This window comes from Anser anser (genome assembly GCF_964211835.1).
Source record: "Anser anser genome assembly, chromosome: 4".
Classification (NCBI taxonomy): Eukaryota; Metazoa; Chordata; class Aves; order Anseriformes; family Anatidae; genus Anser; species Anser anser.
Window position 1 is genome coordinate 39,655,279 of NC_139724.1, and position 25,322 is coordinate 39,680,600.

General features: G+C 33.2%; 2 long non-coding RNA genes across 2 annotated transcripts in view; one reads left to right on the forward strand and one right to left on the reverse strand.

Moving 5' to 3' along the window:
- Positions 1-25,322, reverse strand: part of LOC310898181 — a 104,709-nt gene that overhangs the window by 53,281 nt on the left and 26,106 nt on the right. The window contains exons 5-6 of the long non-coding RNA XR_014583061.1: positions 23,274-23,375; positions 3,532-3,613 (exon numbers count right to left, since the gene is read on the reverse strand). This is a non-coding gene — a long non-coding RNA (uncharacterized lncRNA). The remainder of the gene's footprint in view (positions 1-3,531; positions 3,614-23,273; positions 23,376-25,322) is intronic.
- LOC310898180 overlaps positions 24,688-25,322 on the forward strand; it is a 33,878-nt gene continuing 33,243 nt past the window's right edge. The window contains exon 1 of the long non-coding RNA XR_014583060.1: positions 24,688-24,986. This is a non-coding gene — a long non-coding RNA (uncharacterized lncRNA). The remainder of the gene's footprint in view (positions 24,987-25,322) is intronic.

Below are 25,322 nucleotides of genomic sequence, written 5' to 3' on the forward strand. Positions count from 1 at the left end.
GTAATACATGCAGAGTTTTCTTACTTGCTAAAAAGCAAGTACTTCTTAGTGAAAAGCTAGCACCAGCATTTCCTGAAACATTTGTTTTATTTGCAAATCTAGAAAGTGAGTGAAAAAGTTTAAACGAAATTTTATGAGAACAAACTACAGACAGAATAGGAAAGTAAGTCAAATTTCATTCTAATGCGATTTTAAATAGCTGTATTGTAAACCATTCAAAAAACAGACAAGGTGGGAATGAAGACACGATTTTAAATGTAAACAGTGCTTCCAGATTGATATTGAATAGCTACAATTGTGATAGAGAATATGCTCAAGCTTTCATTCAACAGAATAATATTTGCCTGAAATCTGCAAAGGATTTTGTGATAACCACAAATGTGTGAGCCATAAAAGCCTAGAACAGTGTTACAATTATACCTGTTGACCTCTGAGTGAGGGGCTCAGAGTCTTCAAGTTGTTGCATGCCCACAAACCCACCTGCAGGACCTCAATTCAGTAAAACTCAAAGCTCATGTAGAGAGATTGCTTAACCAAAGACATAATCAAAGCCCTACCAAAATGCATGTGTTCTTCATAGATCAAATTTCAGCTCTTCTTTTTGGTCTGCAAACTTCTAAGCGTGATTTAAGCCTATAAATAACCGCAGGAGGTTTTTACCATTGATTTGAGTGGTCTTTGGATAAGGCTCTGTGTGCATCAATGCGTTCCATGCAGCATGTAAAATTCATTTTAGCTTAAAGTTTATGCGTAATTTAAACTGAAAAACACCCTGGCAACTGGCTTGTTGTTTATTTTTATCTTCTGTTCCCCTCATCCCTCATCTGCAGCCTGTGCCTCCAGTTTTCAATTACAAAAAAAATATATATAGGGATTTTCTTTCGTCTCTGTTTAATACTGTTTTGTTGCTGTTGCTGGTTCTAACCTTCTAAAGCCTTTTTTCTTTCCTCTTTTCAATGAATGTTTCTCCTCTTTAGAACTAAGCTCATGTTTTTCCTATATCTAGAAGATAATAAACAGTTCATCCCTACTTCATTCTCCCCACATATGTCTAACCCAAAGCGACTAATACTTCCTTCTTTTTCCATCTCCTGTCATATTCCACCTGTTTTATACGCACCTGCAGCTCTAGATGATCTTCTCTATTCATCATCTAAATATCCTCTTTCCAGTTTCCCTCACTTTTCCAAATAAGGATCATAGTTATTTCGATTATTACTTCAATCAAAAAAAAAAAAAAAAAGGAAAATCTCTTATACTCACATAAGGTCAATATTTGTAAGTCTCACCTCAAAATATTAGTTTCATCCCTTGTAAATTCCACCCAACTAATTCCTTCTCCTTTTGAACGCAACCGTCCCTTTAACTTTACCCTAATGATACTGTTTAACACTTTAAAGACTTACTTTCCTTTAAGATGTAAATTTCTCATATAGAGGTTTAAATAATAAAAAGATGGATTATAGCAGAATATACATAATCTAATATTTAACTAATTCTCGTAGTTGTCTTCATGTAAACTTCATGCAGAATTTAGAATGAATCATGATTCACCTCTAAACAACTTTACAATAGTTCAAGACATTTTTTTGAAATAAGAATGTAGTTTCTGTAGAATTTTATATATATATATATATATTTATTTTAAATCTTGACTTAACACTAAGTGTAATTACCCTGAAAAGATGAAAATGATGAGCCCGTTATAGTGGGAACTTTGAGAATCAAGGCCTAGGTTATATAATTCTGGTGTTAAGAAAGCATCAAAAATAATATAAATATATTCATATATGAAATAACTAGCTAAATCTATTTTAGGAATTAAAACTGAAAGGAATGAAAACTGAAACATTAGGCCAGTCTGGAAAAAATAATCCAGATCTCTCTATATAGGGTTTGTCTAGAAGGATTTAAAAATAAATAAATAAATAAAAATTAATCACCACTGTTTATTGTTTCCATGCTAGTTTAAACCTGTATAGCTACATGATGTTTACCCGAAAAGTCAGTAGTAATCTCAGAAAATGTTTTACAAATTTCATTGTTGTTTTCCAAAGAAAATTTATGTTATTACGTAGAACACTCAAACACCCACTGATGCTGCAAACCTCCAGAATGGCAGCATTTTCAAAAAAATAACAATAATAATAAATTTGCTTAGCATACTTAAGCAACTTGATTAGGGACTGAGGCCTGGTTTCCCAAAGGTGATTAAGTACGTAATTCCCACTGAAATCAGTTTACTTTATATATGCTTTTAAAATGGCTGCAGAGAGGTATTTTTATATAAAATTCATTTTATATGTTTGTTCAACACTGTGGCAAGTATAGCAAAGTTAAACTCTGCTACCATTAACTAATTAAATTTGTTTTAAAAAATAAGCATAAAAAAGATGTCATTTTTATAGCGTTTCTAATCTAGAAAAAATAACATATGGGACACATATTAACATAGCAGTGATTATAGTTGCTTGATGCTTTCTAAAACTTCTCTTTATTTTCTCAAACAGTAGTCCTAGCAAGAATTGTCAAGTAATTTAGCTGAGAAATAATCAGATCAGTAGCAAAACCTTTTTTAAAAATAATAATAATTATTATTATTATTCCTGACTTCTGAAATCATTGTATTAACTTGCACTTTTCAAAGTATCCTTGTTAAAAAGGAGTTTTAATATTTACTAGTGAATTTCAGCAGAAAGAGTTGTACGTCTGTGTTACAAATTTCCACTGCTCTCTGTCACGGCAATCAACGCCTTATCTATTGAACAGCTCATATGAAAAAGCAAATGGAAAGTGAGGAGATTGTACGTGAACTGCAGCAAACAGATAAAATCAACTTTGCTTGTTTTCTTGCTTTGTTCCTCAGCCACAGAACTATCATCTAAAACAATTGTTCTATTCTCTATACTGCTTTCAACTCTTTGTACAAAGGAGAAAAAGAAAAAACTTCCTACACTACAGAAAGTAAATATTTTACACACAGTTTTCTTTCTTTTAACATAATATTTATTCATGCAAACACATTTTCTATGATGGTAAGGGTGTTTACTTAAGTCTTTGGGAAGAGATTGCCCAAAGTCTTGTGGAACTGAGGTCACTGATCCATCTGCCTCCATGAAGTTTGTGAGGCATGGCTTGCACCAACCCCCCCCACAAAAAAAAAAAAGGAAAAAAAGGTTGACTCCTGCCAAGTGTACCAAATGTATCAAAGATCGGAGTCCATACTGAGACACATGCTGTTCAGGATATGAATAAACAACATGAATAGATTAAGGAGTAGGATGATAAAGTTGGTGATCATAAAAAGTTGTTTGAGACAGTAAATGTAAGTACCAGCTATAGAGCAGAAGGACATTGTGAGGGAGTCTGAGCTGCTAATAAAATGATGAAATTAGTGACTCTGTAAGTAGTAAGTAATGCTGTTGGCACCAATAATAGTAACTTCACGTACAAAATGAGTGTTGAGGCAAATACAATCACCTACAAGCAATGTCAGGACATATACAAGGGAAGAGATTTATGTAATCATACCTTTATGTCTTCGTCCATGCGCCTCTAAAATGTAGTCTTTTCGAGGTGACTGATTTTGCCTTGATCTTTTTTAGTGGGTGTCCTAAAAAAGCATATAATTATCTACTGTACATAGAAACAGTTTTATCATTTTTATACAGTTTCAAATCAACCTTAGCTTTAGTTCTGCAATATTTCTGCTACAGGTGTTCCAAACTGATGATTTTGAAAGAAAATCTTTAGTGACCATTCAGAATAAAAATAAAACCATCTAACAGAGTGAGAACAGATTTTTGAAAGTAACTGTAACTCTTCCTTTGTAAAAGTTAATGATTTATAAATGGAAATAAAAAGGAAAAACAAAAAGAATAAAAAAAAATCACAAGAAAAAGTTACTAGAATCATGAACACAAACTTAATGTTCTGGGTGATTAACATCTTGTAACTTGTTGGTAGCTGTTATAAAATATTTAAAAACAGTGACTATATATATGAGTTTAAAGGCTATACGGTTCTTTTTGAAGTTTAATAGTCTGTAGCAAAAGATCTATTTTCCTGTTGCTTGGGAACTGACATCAACGTAGAAACTTTGCAATAGAGCAAAGTAAGATTTGGAGGACCATGGATTCACATTGTTATTCTTAACAAAGAATGTACAAGTAAAATAAATTTTATATCAGTTTACAGTTTATTACAGAATCACAGAATGTAAGGGATTGGAAGGGACTTCCAGGGAAAGATAATCTAGTCCAATCCCAGTTAGGTGGTCTAACTTAAAAGATTTTACTGAAAAGCTTAATAGCAGAAAATGTATCAAGTGCTTTTATTATTATCTTAACCTTTTATATTTTATAGCTATAAATACTTTTTGGATCATGAGGGGGGAAAAAAATGGCTCCTCATTTTCAACACTCTCTTCCTATTTAATGCGAACGCAAGCACAGTGGATATTGTCTTCTCAAAACTATGATTTTGGGGTTGTGCTAATGATTTTATGGTGCTTTGGGGTTATGCTAATGGTGTTATGGTGTCTGCCATTCCAAACATTTTCCTGCCTGCTTGCAGGAGAAATATGGACCTGCTGCTCGTGAGGGCTTTCACTCCAAATCATGGTAGTAGGCACCATACTAGCACTTAGCAGCAAGGAGTCAAATTCTTTGAGAGGTGCTGGTCCTACATGTACTATCTGGAGTGCAAGCTCACTTCCTTAGTTTTGCCATTCTCCATTTTGTCCCAAGCACTGGACAGGGAGGGAGTGAAATGAAGATGAGAAATAAATTTGAAAATTATGTCATTTAAAAAAGTATTCAGGAAGGCTTAATGAGAGCTTGGAGTTACACTACTGGAAATCATTTGAAAGAAGTCTGACAGCAGGGGGTGATTCAGCTCCCCAAATATGGCCATCTAAAAGCTTAAGTGCTTGGCTTAAGCTAATCACCTTATGTTTTCAGTTACCTATCTCATTGAATCATTTGGGTGAATATTGCCCAGCTCTCATAATTCAAGAGCTAACAAACTAGGTAGGAAGAGAACTGTTGATAAAGGTGATGGATAAGAGGATGTTTTAAGCTTTATTCCTCTTTGAAGCTGTTTTCCAGTAGTCTGTAAGGTAAAGTTTCTCACTCTGTTACTGTCCTGGGGATCTTTGTACTTGGCATTGTAGGTACAAACTACAGTTGTGTTATTCTATTTCCAGCTTCTTGGATTTGATGCTTTCCTGGTTTGGCGACATGGGCTGAAGTAATACAGAGAAAAAATAAACATACGCCACTTATTTCACCTCCCTTCAAATACAACATAGAGATCAAAGCATATAAAATGACATTGCATTGCTATCCATTCCTAAACATCTTGTCAAGCAAAGGTCGAAAGTGTTTTCTGTTTCATTTTTTGGACAAATTTGTCATTGTTTTCCCCCATTACTAACATCTGTTAGTGTTCATTATGACCTCCATGGTCATCACGGATACTAAGTTATAGCATTAATAATTTAAAGTAAGAATTTTTTTCTTTTTTCTTTTTTTTTTTTTTTAACGAGAATTGGCAACCTATTCAACAGAAGGACTGCTGTAAATAGTGGAACAACCTGGTGGTTTTGATAATAAGCAGTGGGTTAAATTTGTTCACTAATCTTTAGTTAGAAAGTATGAATTCTTTGCAGAGAGAACTGGAGATTATAGTCTGCCCCAGGAATGTTTTTCAAGAAGGGGAAAGATGTGATTTCTAGTCCAGGGAGCCACATGGTGTGGAGAATAAGAAAAGGTGGAGATAAATATATAGAAAGGTATTTAAAAAACAGATCAAAACAAATAAAAAACATACAAACAAAATCTGTTAAATAACAGTTCATCCCAAACTCAAAGCAACAATGTATTTTAAATGCATTCTTATGAATATCTCAAAATGTATCCAAGTGCTTGAACTAAGCATTTCTATATATAACGTATATAACATTTTTATCATTATAGAGACTGATATTTCAGAGGTTTTTTTGGTTGAGTCAAACACCCTCAGTTACTTGATTGAGAAAAGTATAAAAACATACAACATAAATACAATTATTAAAATAAAGTTATCCTTGAACTAAACATTTTTTTTCTCTCTCGAGAATTCTTTGTGTCATTTAGGTATTTATTAGAAAGGAAAGGATTACAGTGCTTACTTGCTGTTTTTACTGAAATCTAGATGACTAATTAAAACATGGCATAGAATAACTGTCTTTCATTCTGATAAATCTTGTCTCTTTAGCTGCTTAAATTTCAAAGAGTACAACAGCGATAAGTAGTTAATTTAATTTTTCCAGCTGATTGCTGTACTTGTTGCTTGAATAATCTGGAAAATAACTTTTTTTTTTTTTTCAATGAGCTCAAAGTTTATGGAATATTGCATAGTTATACTAATTAATGTAGGTGGATTTCCTTTGTACATACTTTTAATTCAGGTTTTAAACAAGATATGTTTATGAGAAATGGTGAAATTCTCTATGTAAATGTCAAAAAGTAATTCTATAGTCTTGCCATCTTCTATTGTTTTGTTTATTTCCCGCTTTTCTCATTGCCTTTGCCATTGCTTGGACATTTGTATTGTTACATGTAGAATTTAACAGGGTTCTAAAGGTACGTTTGTTTTAGGGATTAAAGTGTAATGAACTATTTTAAAATTTTACAGAAAAAAAGGAGAGGTCATTTCTCATTTCTGTTTCTCAATGAAATGTTGCAATAATTTATTCACTATGAGAATAGTGAGGTAATGGAACAGGTTGCCTAGAGAAGTTGTGGATACCCCATCCCTGCAGTAGTGTTCAGGGCCAGGTTGAATGGGAGTTTGGGCAGCCTGGTCTAGTGAGACATGTCTTTGTCCATAGTTGGACTAGGAGATCTTTAAATGGCCCTTACAACCCAAACCATTCTTTGACTCTATGAACCTGATCAATCATAAAAGTTTAAATAGCACTACTAACTACTAGGTTCTGTGTGAGGAAAAGCAAATATTCAAGATAAAAGCAACAACAACAAAAAGTCTGAATATTTGAGTATGTAAGAAATAGGGAAAAATATATGACATCTTATAAGTCTTCTTTCTTCTAGTTTCTCGTTACATATTCATTCCTATTCTTGATCAGGAAACATCAAGATGCATGCTTAGTTATTCCTGTTCTATGAAACTGAAGCATGTTTCTGAACAAACACAACTAGTTAAATCCAATAGATATCCATGATACTTCAGGTTTTTTGTTTATTATGTTTTTTAACCCAAATCACATATTTATGAGCTTTCCTAAATACAGATTTTACAGGATTACAATCTTCGTATTTGGTAGGGTAGATACAGAATCATCAAGTTTGGATCATTTTGTCCAACCATCCCCTACAACTAATATTGCCAACTAAACCATGTCCCTAAGCACCGTGTCCAACCTTTCCTAAAACACCACCAGGGACGGTGACTCCACCACCTCCCTGGGCAACCAATTCCAATGCCTAACTACTCTTTCTGAGAAGAAATTTCTCCTAACTTCCAACTTGAACCTCATATTGCTGACATGTAGTTACTGAAATGCACAGTAAAATAAGCATTTTTTTCATTAATAAGGCTCTTTATCATTATACAGCCTCTTATAGCCACATGCTCATTAGGGAAGTCATGAATTCAAGTCTTTTATGAGAGCTTCATTGGTACAAAATATTTGTTTCAAGCACTTGTATCTCCAATTATCATTCTGATGTAGTTCAGCAGCGCTGAAAATTAATGCCAATCACAAGATTTCCTTTGAACTTTCAGAAAAGCAGATCTGCAGTAGAGTATACTGCTGGCTTCTGAACTTCAGAACAGTTTAGGCACCCTCTTTGCATACTATACAGCACAAGTCTTTGACTCTAGCATTGATAATGGCAGGAAGCTTGAAAATCAATTACCTTTAAATACTACACAAGGAAATTCTTTTGATTTGTCATCAAAAGCAGCTGGGATATGTGGTATTTAATTGTAATTTAAATGATATGCAAATTTTTTTCAAAGTACTGAAATGAAATCAAACTGCCTGTTGCCCTTTTTGTGGAGCCAAACTTTGTGGTATTAGTACTTTGGCTTCTGTGGCTTGTAATCTACAGTCAGTACATGGTAGACTTTATATTTCACAACAGGGCTGGTTCTTGGGCTGTATACAATCTGAATAGTTCAAGATGGCTAGGTTATGAATTGTCCTTACTTTCATGGTCCTCAAAATAAAATGTCATAAAAACTTTCAAAAAGGGGCATGAAAATTCACTTTGTATCAGGAAACGCTATATGATTGCTCTGAAATGCATGCCCAATCTTTAAATACCAGCAGAAATTCAGCATAAACCAACGGTAAAAAAAACAGCCAGCCCTCCCATGGACACATCTGTTCCTTCATCTGCATCACTGCTAAAGGCATGTTTCTTAGGAACCACTGCCTTGCTCAGGAAGGATGTATTTATAACATGGAGTCCATGGCATTGGCTTTGAGGAGGCTACATTCTTCTGTTTGCCTTTTTTTGTTTGGTTGTTTCTCTTTTTCTTTTAGCATACTATGCAAAACGTTTTTTTTTCTGGTTGTAAATCTAGGCTGTGGAAAAGCATCTTCTAAACCATGGACAGAAATAACAGCAGCAAATGAATGATTTTTGTAGAAATAATGTGGTCAGTGGCAAATGGAGTCCTTCTTAACTTGTTTTCTCCCAAATGAACAAACATTACCTTGAGTCTATATCTGATCTGTGAGTTCCTCGAAGGATTGTACAACAGCTCAGTAGATGCTGGGAGTATTAGCTTTTTTTATATATGTCTCTTGAGCATTTTGCATCTATACAACAAATAAGAAGTTCCTGGCACCAAAGAAACAAGAAAAAAAATTGAAGCCAGAAGTAAAAAGTGGAGATTTCCCTATTATCAATGGCAGTTTCTGACTGGGATGAGTCTATGCCTGACTGGTCATCTTCAAAGTGTAAATCATGTTCCATCAGGTTGGCTTCCAAGAAGGGAAGAAAAGCATTAATGTCTGTCCATCCTAAGAAGGTGCCTCAAAAAGAATCATGTAAAATCAGGAGTTAATTTATCATATAAACCTTTACTGGTCAACTGTAGAATCAGGGAAATTTATTTTAGCTCTATCAAAATTATCATCTTGAGAATTTATTTTTTTCTGGAAAAGGCAGGAGGATTTCCTTTCAAGCGTCTTGATTTTCTCTTTTTTTTTTTTTTTTCTCTTCTGTAAAAAGACTCTAAATGATTTTTTTTCTACTTGACTAATCTAAACTCTGTTTCTCTGCAAATCAAAGTTTAACCTTTTTTTATATTCCACAAATATTCACATCCTATTGCTTAGAGTATATCTGGGATACTAGAGAAAATTTTAGTGCTGATAGTAAAGACTGAAACAGAAAGATGGATATCATTTTTTATGTGCTTAATTCAAATATGTCATTTGTTCAGTAATTTAGAAGAAAGGTTTATGTAGGGGAAAATAAATAATATTTATATTTCCATAAGAGTTTTTTACAGCCATCACCCTTATATAAAGTGGCTGAGCTCCAGAAATCAATATTTATTCCCAGCATATTTAAGCTTCTTATATAACTAGAACATTAAGTTTATAGACCTATGTAAAATATCTGATTTTAAGACTGTGACAAGTGTTTAGTGTGATATGAATATATTTGTGGTATTATCCACTGAGGAATATATTCCATGTAAACAGTTGTGAGGGGTGAATCAGTTTCTAGAAAAAGACTCCCTAGTTCTCTAGTACCCTGTCATTGAAAATATTAATGAATTGAGTGCTTCACAAAAATTTCAACAACTTCTGAAGAGATGCATTGGAATTTCAGATGTATTGTCTACTATTTGATCTGCAATACTAATTGGTTGTGGGTTTTTGTTGTTGTTTTTTTAATTGTCTGAAGTTACAAAACTAGAAGGGGATAGAAATACTGGAGGTTCCTGTCCATTCTGGATAATTATAGGTTTGATTACTTGGAACAGCAATTTTTAAATCTAAGTTGCTCTGGTTAAATTATGCTCATACTTAGTATCAAGGGATGAGTTAGTTAACAGGAATTTGTTTATTTAAAGTTGGCTGAAAATTGAGGCTCCAAGTCAACAGATCTTACAGCTTTGGAGTCCAATGTTCTGTAAAAATTGAAGTTGGTGATGTAGTTTTAGTCACTCAAGTTGTACTTTCTGAATAATGTCTTACTTTCAGAAAAGTGTAATTCTATTTAAAATAGTATCTGATAGTCAAGCTCTCATTTAAACTTTTTGCCATATTCCTGATGTTGTCTTATACAGTTTGTTCAGAACTGCCTTCTGTTTTAGTTCTCTGTAGGTTAGCGTGAAATGTATATTTTATAGATATTACTTGGATATATAAGACAAGTATGTCAGGACGTGACATAATCTTGTTCAGTACACTCCTTTCATTCTTATGTTTCTTGACTATATCAAAGCTACATCACATTTTTGTTAATGTGTTAAAATGTTGTTCTGGCTCTTGATGCTCATTTCTTTTTCCCTAAAGCTCGCAATTTCCAATCATTCCTGTCCAACTTCTGGCTTTTATCTTTCCTTTGTCCCTATTAAAAAAGAATCAAGAAAACCAGAAATACATGAGATATAAAATACATAATATATATTCTTCATACAGAATAATTATATTTATAAATTTTAATGATATATCTAAATCCAATTCAATGTAACTTCTCATCAAGTAAGCACCTTAGGTTTCCTTCTACCCTTGTGATCCTGTTAAAAATACCCTGATGCTAGCATAAGTTCCTGATTCCATACTTTTTTTAATATACATTTATCCCTTATAGAATTGGTCTTCCAGAAGTTATTTTGAAATTATTATTATTTTTGTGTGTGTGTGTGTGAGGTGATGGTGTCCCAATTTAATGAGCATTATCTCTGAGCCAAAGCGGTCATTGCCATGGGAGTGACTTTTGAATTACGAATTGTTATGAGTTGATAGGTATTGCATTTTTGAAAGTATGTCCTACAATTTTCCTTGAGACATCATGAGGTTTCTCAGTTCATCTAAAATCTCCAAGTTTTGTAGAAAAATATTGCCTGTGGAATAACAATTTGTATGTAGATTTTCTGTCAATCCCTGTGAAATTGTTAAATTTATAATGGTTTTCCCAGTATCTTTCTCCAGTGGCAATCTTCTTCCATAGATTTTCTCTAAAGAAATAGAGTGAAACCAGGAAAATAATGATTTTTATTCTCAGGCAGTATTTCTTATAATAATAATAATAATATAATATTTATTGTAATATTCAGATTTCATTGTGTGTTAGAGAGAGATCAAGACCTGTCTTTCTTGTGTTATACTCTCATTTATGTTGGCATTAATTAATACCGCAATTAAAGATAATGTGACTGTCACGGGAGAAAACAATGTTTTGGTACAAGAATAACTGGAAATTTAAGGAAAGCAGCAAGACAACTAGGGCCAATGAAAATAAAGCTAAATCTGTGGTTACTAGCTGACAAAATTATTTTGATCATGCTTTGTTTAGCAATCAGTAACCACAGGAATCAAATTAGTTAGTTTAACCACTTATAACAAGTTAATAATTACAATTCTATGGGAAATCAACAAGACTGGGTGGGACTTATGTAAATGTAAGCAATGAAGGAGTAGTCTGCTAGTTTTCAAAGTATTTTTATCTTTAAATAAGTTCTGAAAAAGACAGAGTCTCAGATATTGAAAGCTTTAAGGACTAAAGATATTTTATATGAATTCTTAATTTACATTAGGAATAAAAAGAAACAACCAACTATTTAATTTTATTAAAAATAAAAGAGTACAGACATTGCATAGGGGTGATTATCAGACAGCCATAGCTTCTCTGGAGTCCCAGCATGCAACCCTCTGGATGTAGGGGTTGCTAGATGTGTAGAAGAGTCCTTGACAGAAGTGGGAATAATTTATCTAGTGGTCGAGTGCTTCAAGGGTCTTTAAAGAAAGGTACATACTATTTGCGTTAGTACTCTAGCCTGAGGCTATATTCAGCATGAATTACTTCAAGTAATTGTTTATGCTTTTTCCTTGTTTGTGCTTTCCAACTCTTCTTGGCAGAAAAAAAAGAACAGGGAGGTTTGAAAACCAGCCACCTTGTTAAATTCCCTGGTTGTCTCTTGCTAGTTCTCCTATCAATGAAAAAAATGTCCAGAGTAGCTTTTTGGTTTGACTCATATGTTTGAAAGACTATGTTAGAGGAATAGTGAAAAGAGAATCTAAATCTGCTGCTTCTAACAAAACACTATAGGAATAACTATAATTTTCTTTTTGCAGTTAAATTTTATTTTTTAAAACTCATACCACAGCTGGGGGATATGAGTGGCATTTTCAGAAACATAGCTGGTATAACTCTTTCATTAAAATCATTGGTTTCAGTGGGAACTGATAAAGGATCTGGTTTAGCATTGGTAAATTAAACACTTTTTATCAGTCAAGAGCAGCCTGCATGAAAACCACTACCATTTTTAGTTATCTTCAAAGAAGAACAGCATTTTGAGATTTTACTAGCATGGTGTTATTGCATAGAATGATGTAGTTTCCTGGTTATAATGAGAGTTTGCTTACGCTGCTGTGTACCATATTGTACCAGTTTATGCTTCTAAAATGCAAGTTTTCATGGTAAAATTTCATGGTATGTTCATTTTGTTATCATGTCAAGTTTGTAAAGTAACTCAGTGTTGATACATTATTTACACACTAAATTCTGATATTATCTCTTTGGTTTCAAAGGTGGGTATAGCAGTTCATCAAAGCCATATGTAACTTGGTGAACAATGGAAGTTAATACCTCAGTCATGTAGTGAATAGGAGAGAAAGCAGAGCTATCTGTGACCATCTCTAAAGTCAGGAACTGTCAGGTTTAGATAGATCGATCACTTTAGATAATTTTTAAAAAGTGAACAACTCTCAGTTAAATGTAGTTTTGTGATTCTGATACGCTATGTAATGAAAAAAAAAGAATGTGGAGTTATTATATTAAAACAGTGGTGATGTCCATCAGCCAATTACTTATTATACGTATTTAATCCCACTTTTTGCTTATAATTAAGATCTTCTAAAATATAAAACTTATATTCTTCTTAATTACTTGTATTTCTCTTTACATACAGCTCTTTGATTGCATAGAAATATATTGGTTTTACATTTATTAGTTCTTTTGTGATTATTGTATCTGTTCAAGCAGAAAAATTCAATAAGCCAATGTCCTTATTTGAGGATGAAAATAAAAATGACAGTGGAAAAAAACTCACTGCAAGCAGAAACTGTAGTAGAAATACTACATTTTAATTAATAATTAACATTTAAAATACTAGATAATGTCACTCAGACTATCAAAATGCATTGTTTTATGTAAAGAAATTTTTGTTACACAAATTTCATGTGGAACTAACAGTAACATGAAAAAGAATTTAGAAATTCTTTCCTCCTTTCTTTCTCATAGACAAAGTAAACTGTGACAACTGAATTAGTTTTTTTTTATTAGTTTGTTTGTTTCCCATTTTGCCTTCCTCCTTTAATCCACAAAGTTTAACTTTTTTAAGAAAATACATATTTATTTCTTGTTAGTTTTATATTTGTTCTTAAATATGCTTGTATACTTGCTTAAGTAACAATCAGGATATTCAAAGTACTGTCCAAGGTTACGTAACTGAGTGACTGGAAACATGACTTTTGTAATATACTGAAGTTACTTACAGAGAAAGAGAAGCATTAGAAAATGCTTTGATATGGCGTATCATTATTTATTTAATTGATACAGAGTTTACTCTTTTTCTCTCTGATTTCTGTAGCTTTCTCCCCACCCCAACCATCTATTATTTGATAAATTCTCATTTTATTGAGAATAAGATTCTCATTTTATTTTGTTGTTGTTTATTAGTTTTGGAAAAAAAAAATCATTGCAATTAGAAAAAAATCTCTTAGGACAAAGAGCAAAACCTTGCCAATACAGAACTGTAACCTAGAATATAACCCCTTGTGTTTTACCCATTTCATTTTAATTGTTTTGAGGAAGATCTAGTACACTGTGGTATAATCTCAAGAGAGAAAAGTGGAAATACCCTTTCTTGCATACAGTAAGTCATTTTTCAAATTCAGACTACATTGTTCTTTTCTCAATTTGATCTCATTATTTCTAGATATATCCCATTTGTATTCTTAAATAATTAGTCTTGCCCCTTGGTGTTTACCTTCTTAATGCTTTTGACAGATATATTTCCTCCCTGACACGCCCCCCCCCCCCCCCCCCCCCCGCACTTAATTGTTGGTTAGTCAAGCTGTACATATTTAATCTATCTAAGCTTTCCTTATGTGTCATTCCTTCCAACCCATTAATCCTTCTTCCCTCTTTGCTCTGGGTTCCTTTCAGTTTGTCATTGCACAAGACAGAGCTGATTGTACTTGTCAAGTGTTTTCCTTTCAAATTTGAAAAGAGAGTTTGATTTTGTTGACTTGCAAAGAAACCACAGATCTATCTATTGCTTATGCTAAGGCCCAGTTTCTGCTCTCTAGCAATGCAAAAATTAATATAATTTAGTGTCAGAAGATTAAGGGTTCTGTTGATGTTTTTATCAACTTAATTTTAAAATAGTCCAAACTTTAAAAACTCACATATTTGTGAGTCTCTTGTTGTGGTTTAGGTGTATGTTGGGGACAGGAGGGTTATTACCATGAAAGGACCAGCAGGAATATATGAATATATATGTTCAAACTTAAGAACGGTAATATTTTGCTACATTTGAAAAGACGTTATGAGACTAAATGTATAGTTGCTTGTCCCAAAAGGCAATGTCAATCTCTGATCATGAGCTGCATAAGGTATTCTCCTACACAGATTATAAACAAAATGTACATTATGATAGTACAGTCTTTGATGGAAGGACTTGAAAATAGCAGAAGTGTCAAATTGTTTATACATGCCAAAACAACAGCCATGAGGATTATGCCTGATACTTTTACAAGTAAATTGTTTTCATTTAAAAGTCTAGATTAAGTTGGTAGGGTTTATATGAAACCACTGGCAGGTGATATTTCAGCTGTGAAAAAGATGAGCAGCTCTTGCAGTTTCTCTCATGCCACTGGCGGCTTCTGAAACCTAACTAATTTACTGAGAATGGCTCTGTAAATCTAGGATGTATATTGACCAGTCTTGAAGAAACATGGAAAAAGATGAATAGGGAGGCAGATGGGGTAGGAATTTTCTCGCCAAATCAAACAAATAAAACATCAAAAATCCTCAGAAAGGGAAATGTATTGGGAATTCATGTTACATAAACTAGCCATGGAGCTTATACATGATATCCATTCTTCCAAATTTATTGCAATGTTTTAATTTCTGAAGTGGTCTCCCAAGTTTACTGGAGTGTTTTTATTTCTAAGAGGAAAAAATGCAAAACAAAACTGTACTGTTATCTATCTATCTATCTATCTGTGTGTATATATATAAATACTGTTTTTAAAGTGTATATTTTTTCCATATATTTTTCATTTATATTTAAAACCAATATTTATATATATACACACAGATATTGATATGTATATGATTATATATATGATATGTATATCAATATGTGTATATAAATATATAAAAATTGTTTCTAAATATAAATATATAATAGATATATATAGATATATATGATAGATATATATAGATATACATGTATAGATATATATAAATAGATATATAAATATATCTAAATATAAATGAAAGCATTTTAAAAATGTATATATTACATCTTTATGTTTGTTGCTACATGAACATCTTCATGAAAGCTTTAGCAAAATATCTGTTTTTGGACTCTGATCCTCCACTGTCATAACTTTTTAGTGTATTTGAAAGTCATTAAAACTACTGTATTCACATTTAAACCAGGCATAAACTTCCAATTAAAGTACAAAACATTTAGGTAGTCTGCATCAATAAAAAATGATAAGGAGGGGAAAAAAAAGCATGGCTTTAATTATTTCTTGTTAAAATGAAAAAAGAACATAAACAATGTCTTGAATGTACCTTCTCAAATAATCACATCTGGATTTCAGCTTCTGAGATGGCTTAATTCTGAATCTTTTCTTTATTTCTCTTTAAAATATTGCTAGAACCCTAATTTCCATTTGACTCTTTGCTAACTAACTCCTTAAGCTTTCTACTTCTGTCAGATTACAACGATATCATTAAGTAATGCAAGTTCATGTCTTATTAGTAGACAATCCTGTTGACCTTCGTTTCCCCATGTCTCATCTTGCATTGAATGCTAATGCTGCCAGTCCTACTTTTCTTTATCTAGGCTTTTAGCTCTTCACCTCTAAAAAACAAGCCCAGAAAACAATAAGATCTTTGGCACCCTGATCTCACCTTGAATCTGTGGTTTTCCAAGGTGGGCTAAAGGGTAATGATCATCATGGTTTTTATTCCTCTCTTATTTATATTTGCATTCTATTATTTTAGTTCAAATTAATCTTCTCTTTTTGAAAAGACTTCAAAGTGTAAAGGCACAAGTAGTTTGTGCTCTTGTGGCCATTGACTTATGGTTGTGTTTAATCAGACAGGAGAATTACTTTTTAAGTCCCACTATTCTTCTGTCTTATCACCTGGTCCATTCTGTGACTTTAATATTAAAGTCCTTCTGTGCAAATAATATGGTCATAGATATATTAGCCTTTGATGTTAATACTTGATGCTAGTGCACATGTGTGTTTCTCCTCCTGTGCAAGACCTACCTTGACCTGCCTTTAATATGCAAGTGTTTGACCCCCAGCCAGTAACATGTAAAGCCCTGAAACACAAAGGTCTAAGAAACAACACCAATCACCATATAAACCTCAGTAAAACAAGCTGGGGGGGGGGTGGGGGGTGGGGGGTGGAGAGAAGGTAGCAAAGTTAAGACCAATATATATATTTTTTTTTCTAGGCAAAATGGTCATGAGCAAGCTTTCACCAAGTATATGTTGTATTGTCCTTTCATTTCAAACCAATGAAAGAACAAAAGGCATCATCTGTCATGGGGGTGAAATGCTGCCTGCTGTCTCAAAACCTCATTTTTCATCTTCAGTGAGGAAAACTGAAATTAATGCTGTCAATAAGATATAAAATATTGTAAGTCCAAGTTGCGGATCTCGATATAGACATTCACCTAAATATATGATGGAGGAAATTAGAACTCAGCTAGCTCGGTAGTTATGTACATATGAGAAGCTGTATCATAATTACAAAGGAAAGTAATTCCACACACTGAAATCTCCCGTTCCAACAGAAGAGTCATTTGCATTGGAATAGTGGAGACAGATATTTTACTTGCTTTGGGCTGTTCTTGAGCTAGCCAATATACAAATGCTATAAAAAGATTTACATTTCTGGATAAAATAAAATTGCCTATAGAATTTCTTATAGCCAATAAGTAGCCATGAGCCGTTAAAAATTGTTTAGTCAATACCCATAAAGAAATTTGCCATTTTTATTATAGATGGTGTCTGTATACAAAGATTCTTACACATATATACCTTATTTCTGTAGATATCTTTTAAAACCTCATAGGAAACCACAGAATTTCACAATGATCTTGTGTTGTTTTTTATCTATAAAATAACCTTTGATAAATTAAATTTTCTATACCTGGACACTTGTGAAAATTAGTTTTGTATCTAACCTAATCTTATTCCTCTAAAGAACATTTTTCCATCAAGTGTTCCCTATTCATTCTAGTTATCTAGAAATAGACATCCTGCAATGCAGAGCTGATGGCTGGGCATGGGTTTTTACATGCTGTAAATATCAGCCCCCCTGGGTTGCTGACAACTACTTGAGGACAGAGGCCCAAAAAACAGAAACAGCCTACTCCTAAACAAGAATGCATTGTTTTCTGTGCAGCAGAAGACAGAAGCTCATTTTGCTTTCTTATGGTGTGTCACAGAAATTTTAATAGTGACACCTATATGACACAGAATGAGATTTTCTCAAAATATTAGAACATGTCAACTGTGTAACAAAAATTTCATGTTGAAAATTGTGTTGTAAGCATGGACAGGATTTTCAAGAAGTGAAGAAGAAAGTGTTACAGTGAGGAATGATTTGAGGTGATTTTAATATATTCAGCCTCTCTTTCAGAGAGGAACTTTCTTATGTTAAATCAAGTAATTACTGAACTAATGAATTCCATTATGAGGCAGACAAATTCATCGTAAGTACATATCTTTGAGGTCTGACCTTTTTCAGAAATTAACTACTGATAGCAGGAGGACACCGATGTGACAGAATAGGCTTAGAATAATGTGATATAGGCTTGGATTACTTTGTTTTCTACAGGTAGCAATATGAATAAATATGTATTTTTGTTCCATTTCTAAAATATCTTCCTTTAAACACAATCAAAAAATGAAGTAATCCAGGTAATATCAAGTCATCCAAATAAAGATTATCTGTATCTTTACTCTAGATAATTTATAGTTTTAAAGAGTTCAAAGATTTCTTCCAAGAATTAAACCATTTGAACAGTTTACTTCTGTTATATATATATTTAATCAAATGACAGAGTTAAATGAACTGTTGAAATTTGTTCTGAATTTATGGACACAATGTTGAGTTTAACTCATAATATTTTGAAATATAATAATATATATTTCATATATAAATATGAAATACCATTTTTTTCCTTCACAAAAATGATTTATTTTTACCAGCACTTCAGTGAAAGGTGTAAATGATTTTCTCCCCCCTATGCTCTTTTAAGAATTGTGTTTGACTTCATCCGCAAAATAACAGTTTGATATCAGGTATAAAAACTTAATTTGTACTGTGCCAATGAATATGTGCAGTTAGATATTGAAGGTGTGAATCCACTCTTGAGAGACTGGAACGTTTGCAGATAGAGGTCATGAAATAAAGATCACAGAAAGGCAAGTAGGATCTTTCTTCTTTTATTGATTATGTGCATCGGCACCAGGCAGGCTTTAAAAATGTGTCTCTGTGTCTCTCAGACATGAGATGTGGTTTAATTAGCATCAGAAATGGTCAAACCCTCTGACAAACTTCTGTGATTGGCTTGTATGGATAAAGTTATAATTCTTCATTCACCTATGGGACTCAAGTCTACAGCTGGGTCCCTGTGCAGCTTTGCAGAAAATAAAAATGCAAGAAATAGAACAAATCTCTTAGCCAATCCACTAGAAATCCCAATAAAAAGGAAAGCAATTAAGGCTGTGAAGAAAGCTTAAAAATAAAAAATAAATAATTAAAAAAAACCAAAAAGATGAAAGAAGAAGGAGGAAGGAATATGTGGTTTTGTTGTTCCTGGGGGCAGACCATGGTGACTAATGTCCCAAAGATGATCATGATGTCCCCAGTCATGTCATAAGATTAATTTATTTATCCTTGATGATAAGGAGTCAGAAAAGAGAGGAAACAAACCAGCAGTATCATCAGTAAATTCCATCAGATTGCACTCACAGAATGCTTCTCCCACTGTATCTCAGGATGAGAAGAGGAACCCTGAAATGAGGTGTTCTCCTTAACTCTCATATCCATTTTGCCTTTGTGCACAATAGAGATTGCCTTCTGAACAGGCTATAATACTTAACAGCAGTTGTGTTTTCTGCAATAGGTCATTGGCTCTTGAGAGGTGATGAGAATTATTTACATTCATGTAGCTCTTTGTGTGCATTTGGCCTATGGATCAGGAGAGATCCAGGAGAAAGGGATTGGGGGGTGTGTGTGTGTGGGGGGGGGTGTTATCTCCGGTGCTTAGGAGAATAATCAGAAACATAGGTGTTTTCAGCATGAGGTGAAAAACAGAGAGAGATTGACCTGGAGGCGTATGTGGTTTAATGGAGGTCTTTATCTGTCCAGCAGGCTTATGTGGAAGAAAAAATGAAGTGTTGACTCTAGTTCTACTTTAATTGGTTATAAGAGTGGGGAAAAGTAAAAGGAGGGATACCAGGAACCTGTGGAGGAGGGAGCAGGTATGTATGATAAGTTATTATTCAGTCCACTGCTCCTAAAATATCAGAACAATTACTGAGATTGCAGTTGGTACTGTACTGTACAGCCCGGTTGATAATCAGAAGGATCAGGATCAACCTAGAAATGACCCGAGGAGTTACAAATATACTTCTGAACTGCTGGGTGAAAAGAAGTAAGAATCAAAAGCTTGTGAATCCAGTACTTTTATTTTGTTTCATTTTGAGTAGCTCAGTGGTTGAATGTTGCTTTCTGAATAATTTTTTTTTTTAGTTTGTGCAAGAAAGAAAAAAATCAAAATAATTAAAATTTAATCCAGCCCTTATCTATTTTTCCATGACTAAGCATTCCTTGACTTTAGGAAGTAAATAATCCTTCCTACCCTTGTAGCTGTTGTGAGTTGTTTTAGATTAATATTTTTTTATTTTTATGTGAAATTACTGCTTGATTGACAAACTGACACAGTTACTACTTTGCTTTTTTTTTTTTTTTGGGACATAAGTGTGTCCTTCACTTATGAAATATAATTACATGATCATGGAAACTCCAGGAAAAATGTCATCCCAAGCGTTAAGATTGACTGTTAAACAAAAAAAACGGGCTTTCAATATTATAACCTCTGAGCAAAAATTAGCATGCCAGTTCTCTATGCAATCAAAGCGCACACAAAACACAAAGGATCAGGTTTTCAGCATGACAGATGTGTTATTGAGAAAATGGCCACTTTTGGCATTGTGATTATTTGCTCAGATGTTTAATCTTCTCATGATAGCTAGGCTTGCAGAAATTAGTTGTAAGGCTGTTAGTATGCGCCTGAGTATGATAGTGTCATGAGGCTTGTGCTCATTTATCTAAGAAGTGAAACGGTGGCTGGTTGAATCCATTGCCCTGACAATGAGGCAGCACCCAGAGATATAAGGGAGTCAGTCTGTTGAGCTCCTCACGCCAAATGGGCCAGACCTAATCACAGAGACTGGAGGGCATGTTTACACTACCCAGCGCAGCATGACACAGAAGCTTTGCAGTAAGTAGCTCAGGCTCTGAGCCACATTCATGCAGATGTATTGCTTCTGGTTTGAGCACTAGATTAACCACAGCTAGGTCAATGAGGTGCTGTAGAGCATATTTTCTGAGGTGTGGTGTTTCTGAAGCCAAATATGCCCTCTACCCCCTTTGCAAAACAGGTATTGGAAGGAACTAAAAAATCCCTAACTCCAAGAATCTGAAAATGATGAAAAAATGTTGGTTTTTTTTTTGGCACTGGAGTGTACCTGCCGAGTTGGTCAGATTATGCTAATGCTAGTATAAGGAGCAGGACTTGCTCTCTCCACTTGGATTGGAAGTGCCTTTAGACTTTTTTCAAAATAGCTATAGATTTTTTTTATTTTTTTTTTTAGTTAGGTTTGGTTTGGCTTTGAAAGCCATTCAGACACACCAGCTCAGATCATTTCAATACTAGAAATTCATTTTCATGTGTTTCTTAATGTAGCCATCCCCTTAGGGAGAGGTCCTCCTTTCTTAGCTGCCTCCCACTCTGGTATGGTCCCTGAGTAGGGTACTACAAGATACCTGACTTTTTTTTTTTCCTCCCTACACATGGAGTGATCTTCTATGGCTTTGGGTCAGGATGTTTGGAATAGTTTTAGTTTTTCTTCTCTTTACACATGTATTGTGACACTTGTGACATAAATACCAGGATGGACTTGTCAGCAGACCTAGGTTAGTGTAGCCCCATCTCTCAGTATAGACACAGTGTGTTCTGGAGAGATCCCTGTCTCAGCACCCACAGAGGCAGCATTGAATACTGTGCAGTGCTTTTAGCAAATAAATAAATTAAAATGTTTGCATCAAAATAAAATCTTTCCATTTGCACCCTAACTATTGGCATATAAAAGTAATTTTGTCTTAATTCACTAATTGAATTCCCTCAGTTCTAAAGCAAATTTACCAAGTAAAAGTGCAAGGATGTAAAGCAATAGTCTAGAGAATCTGCATGGTCCTACACATCAAAGTAAAATATCATTTACATAAATATGAGATGAAATGGGTCAGTCACATAATAACTTTTCTAGTATAAAATGGTATCAATACAATATGTGTTGCACAGTATGTAAATTAGTTGCTGTTCCCATAGTTCATATTTAATTCACATCATGTTATCTCTGGCCATTAAATAATATTCATAAGCATCAATTAAATGAAATAAAGAGTATGGCTAATCTGTAACTTTTTAATTATGCATTTTAAGTTTGCCTCCAGTAACTGTATGCTTAAAAAATACTGTGGAATAAAACATGCATCTCAGATAGAGAGATATGCAATATTTCCACAAATTCTAATGAAGTGTCTTCACGTTAGGAGTCAAGCAGTGCAAATCACAGCAATGAGATATATTTCTGGTAAACACATAAAGTGATGTATGTAATAAATACATAGACTGCTTATATATATATATAAACTATTTTCAGGTGATTAAATATAATCTCAAATATTTCTCAAATAACTCCTGAATATTTTAGTCTTTATTTATCTTTGGATATAACTTCATGTGTATGTATACTATATATATACATATATATATAATACTGAGCTTGATTTGTTATCATGTTTTGGTCTAATAATATTTATTTTGCTGTTATATCTATGTTATATATATGCTGCTGTTATATATATGTTACTACAGAATTACTGAGAGGAGCTGATTCAGGTCCTTGGCATCTTGGAATAGTGGTACATCTCAAAGACATATCACATTTCAGAAATACTAGAGTGGTTAACTTCCAGAAATAGATGTAGTAACATAAAGTAAATAGTGGCTGCATGTGCCGCCATTGTTTGGTACCTCAGTCAGTTGTTTCTGACATAGAGAATTTCTCAGTAATAGTTTTTCACTTGTAGTCTGCAAATTAAGTTTTGACTCAGAACTATTGTAATCAAGTTGCTTTTTGTTGTTGTTGTTTTATTAAGTTTGTTCACATTTCCAAATTCCAGAAAATCTGTTCGTGCAAATTGTCCAGATGCCTCAGAGACAGGGGTTACCTTTTCTGATGTTCGCAGTACGTTAATATGAAGGATAGAAAAGACAAGAATATCTGGACAGAAAAGATTAATATCTAACCCTGATAAGGTCACAAACTGTGATTCTTTTTTTCTTTTTTTTTTTTTAAGACAACTTTCAGGAGAAACATTCAGAATAAAGGTTTTATAGAGAAAATGATATTTAATCTCAGTATTACTAATCCAGGAAATTAAATAGTGGAAACTCACCTGGTTGATGGAGAAATAGCTGTCCTTCTGCATGCTGGCATATGACAACAAACTGGGAGCCCAGCCAAGATGACAGATCAGAATAATGAAGTACCAGATTTGCTGCACCCATAAGGCATCATGGCAGAACACCAAAATGGCAAAAAATACCAAGTTTTGTCTGTTTAATTTGTTTCATGAGATGCCATTCTTTTTCCAAGTTAGTGAAAATCATGTATTTAAATGTAAAGACTATTCAGAGGTAGATATTTATTTTTAATGAAAATCGAGGGTGAAATACTTTGAGCAGAACCAGTTTATTACTTATCTAATGGTATTCCTGTAAATTTATGTTTTAATCCATTCATCTGCTAATCTTATACCAAATTCTCAAAATAATAATAATAATAAAGAAAGAAAGAAAGTGGTAATTGAACCAATCACATTCTAGGAAGGAAGGAGCATTTGTTCTGCAGTCGAACCTAAAACTTTAGGTGAAATTTAGATAATTTATCATGGAAAAATCTCTGTAAAATCACCAAGTTTCTCTTTTTCTGTTTGCAGTCTTTTATTCTAATGCATATCAACAAACATGACAGATTTAGGAATTTCTTTAGCTGAGTGAGAATTCTAATTAATAATGGTCTCAAAAATAACAAATACAACATGAACAAATATAGTTCAAATATGTTTAATGCTTAGTTTAATTGTTATTCTGTTTTGGTAATCATTTATCTTCTCCTAAATATAAAATTTTATACCATTAATGAATGGCTTTCATCTAATTTCTGTAATTTTACATTCTACATATTGTTAATTATTTTCAGTGAACACTTTATGAGAGAATATTACTATCTGCATCTCAATCTCAAAATAAATAAATAAATCCTGCTGTGGGGAAAGTTGTTATATATGGAATCTAAGTATTGCATTTGCAATATGATGTGAAATAATATGAATCTGAAAAAGATTTGAGTGTATTCATTACTTGCAAAATTAGGAAAAGGAATGCGCTTTTTAGATCACACATTTTAATGAGAAAAAAATACTTTAAAAATTTTGAAACAGATTGTTCCTAATAATATATCTTAGGCTCTAAGAATTACTTTGACTATTCTTTTTTTCCTATGTATATATATACACTTGTGTGTATACACACCTATATACATAAGATAGCAAGCAAAATATTTACATGTATACACACTCGTGTATGTATTTTTTGTATATATTTTTAGGGTGAGACTAATTGATTCCACAGAATTCCCTTTGAAGTGACTCGTCATCTGCCTGACTCAGGTGGCCTGTCTGTCTGTCTCATTTATGTGTTAAATAAAGGCATGCAACTCAATTCTTTTTTTAAAGCAATTAATATCTTGTACTATTTATGTAGTGACAAATACCAAAAATAATTAAATAAATAAAATACATAGCAGATATGATGGTCCTTACCTATAATCCAAGGTTAAAAGCAATATGAACCAAAACAAAAAGCCTGTGAACCACTGACATGCTTTTATTTTGATACACAGCAGATTTTTTTCCTCCTGTCTAGTTTCTCCGTTAAGTTTATTTTAAGAGAAATGTAAGGATTATATTTTAAAGGTACAAACATCAGTATTTATTTTTTGTGTTACACTCCAGATACAGATATGTTCATAGGATTCTGCATTTCACCATACATCTTGGAATTTAAAGAAGCTCGAAGAAACCTATATATTACAACCCAAGCAATATGTAAGTGGTAAGCTGGAGAAGCTCTTGCCTGTAAAACCTAGGAGAGTTTTTCCTGCATACTTTTGCTTTCACCTTGAAGATGCATTTAAATAAGTCTTTGCTATAGTAGCAGTGTTCAGGTCATGACCTGCTATTGTTAAGGTTGCATAATAGCTTTCCTTAGTTGCTCTTTAATTTCAGTAAACCTCACCACGCAGACTGAAAGTCCTCTGTTCTCTACCTGGGGCTGAATTTTAATGGAAAGTTTGAGCAAAACCAGTTGTGCCATTTGTCAGTGAGGGGAGAATTAGAAAATACACAGTTCTCTTTGTTGCAAAATTATTGCATCTGACCTTT